Below are 2448 nucleotides of genomic sequence, written 5' to 3'. Positions count from 1 at the left end.
GGTGGATGACCTTTTCAACAACAATGTTCGCGTCATTGAAACTGGTGGATGACCTTTTCAACAACAATGTTCGCGTCATTGAAACTGGTGGATGACCTTTTCAACAACAATGTTCGCGTCATTGAAACTGGTGGATGACGTTTTCAACAGGAATGTTCGCGTCATTGAAACTGGTGGATGACGTTGTCAACAGGAATGTTCGTGTTATATTCTAAGTTATACACAATTTTAAATTAAAGTTCAGTGTCACATAGTTTTAAATACTTGTTAAATCCTCCTTGCTCAGTAGCATATCGCGGCTCGAAACTTGGACTTTCCGATACCCGGCACCCTAACCACTAGGCTGCGTCCAACATCATTTCATTATGTCATCCTGTAACAAATGCAGAGATGTTAATCTTTTCTTTTAAGTTTAACCAGCCCATCATGATTGTATGTTCAATACAAACGGTGTGTTTGACGGCTTGTAACGTTAAAAATCGGTTTTCGATACCTGTGGTGGGCACAGCACAGATAACCCAATGTGTAGCTTTGTGCTTAATACCAAACAAAAACCTTCTCGAGATACTCGTGAAATATTCCACACCTTTTAATATATTTATTTTTTACTGTGTAAAACCACGAACACTTCCTGTTTGATTGGTTTAATCCAGATTGCTTGCTTCTGACTGCAGAGGTTAGTTGTGGTCTTTTCATGCCCACATGGATTAAGACATTTCTCCGTCAATTTAGGTTTATTGTTCGATGACGAGGAACCCACTTTGAGACTAATAATGGCTGGAGACGGCTTGCGAAGAAAAACTTTAATATAACAGCAAATGTACAACGTTTCGACAAGGTTACCTGATGATGACAAAACCTTGTCGAAACGTTGTACATTTTCTGTTATGTTAAACTTATATTAAAGTTTTTCTTCATTACCCATTCAAGCCGTCTCTAGCCATTATTAGGCTTACTGTATTTCTTGTCATTACAATTTGTTTGTTTTACGTTTACCATTTGTTATCGGAATATTCTTATCAACAGGTGGCGCCCTAGTCGTGACTATCCAAGTTTTTTGGATAGGTGACTACTACTAACCTATGATATAATCTGTAAGTTTGTATTTTAAACTTTACAGGAATGTCATTCTGAGGAGAATTATAACCAATAACATTCGTAAACGACTGTGTTCAGTTCACATTCTTTAGGAAAATCTTATAGGGTTTATTGCTTATTTCTTCGAAGTGAGTGTTGAAAGCACACTGATGTATGAATACAGTTTTATTTAGTTTGTTCTAATAAAATAGATGTTAATAAGATATTACTTTTTACTTAACTGCACGATAGATGGTGCCACCGTCAAATAACACATAACCGATTGTTACAATGACTTTCAATCGTTGAGAGATGTATGTTTTGTTATTATAGTTGTCGAGAGCAAAAAAAAAGAGAGCTAAGATCCTATCAAAGATATTTGCTCCCAGATATTTATAAATCTGACTTTTCCTCTAAAGTATAGTTAGTATGCCAATGTAGATGTAAGGTTTGTAATAACTTCTCTATGTATTCTTGTTGCTGTTTCAAGACAAGCACAAAGCTACACAATAGGCTATATAACTCAGTTTTGAGCGGTGTGAGTCCTCAAACATGCCGCTGAACCACTAGGTGCAAAGGTGCTTAAATATCAGAGGCTCGGGCCCATAGTTGCGGGAAGTTTCGGCGTTTCAGTATGATATCGATCATGTTTTTTCTATTCTGATTTTTCAGAACGCCAACTGAGGATTCGAGGCACGGGCCCCGTGTTGGCACACGCCTAGCGATGACATATTAACAGTTAGAATTATGGCCTCTGACTGGGGGGGACTACTAACAGTTGAAGATGAAATATTAACAGTTAGAATTATGGCCTCTGACTGGGGGGGACTACTAGCAGTTGAAGATGACATCTTAACAGTTAGAATTATGGCCTCTGACTGGGGGACTACTAACAGTTGAAGATGACATATTAACAGTTAGAATTATGGTCTCTGACTGGGAGGTACTACTAACAGTTGAAGATGATATATTAACAGTTAGAATTATGGCCTCTGACTGGGGGACTACTAACAGTTGAAGATGAAATATTAACAGTTAGAATTATGGCCTCTGACTGGGGGACTACTAACAGTTGAAGATCACATATTAACAGTTAGAATTATGGCCTCTGACTGGGGGGACTACTAACAGTTGAAGATGAAATATTAACAGTTAGAATTATGGCCTCTGACTGGGGGGGACTACTAACAGTTGAAGATGACATATTAACAGTTAGAATTATGGCCTCTGACTGGGGGGGGGGACTACTAACAGTTGAAGATGACATATTAATAGGACCGTTACACAGTCGTACAGTTTACATACCTGATACAGTCAAGGACCGCTACACAGTCGTACAGTTTACATACCTGATACAGTCAAGGACCGCTA

This window comes from Limulus polyphemus, unplaced genomic scaffold (genome assembly GCF_000517525.1).
Source record: "Limulus polyphemus unplaced genomic scaffold, Limulus_polyphemus-2.1.2 Scaffold12260, whole genome shotgun sequence".
Lineage (NCBI taxonomy): Eukaryota > Metazoa > Arthropoda > Merostomata > Xiphosura > Limulidae > Limulus > Limulus polyphemus.
The sequence above is the reverse complement of the archived record's forward strand: the minus strand, read 5'-3'. Positions refer to the sequence as shown.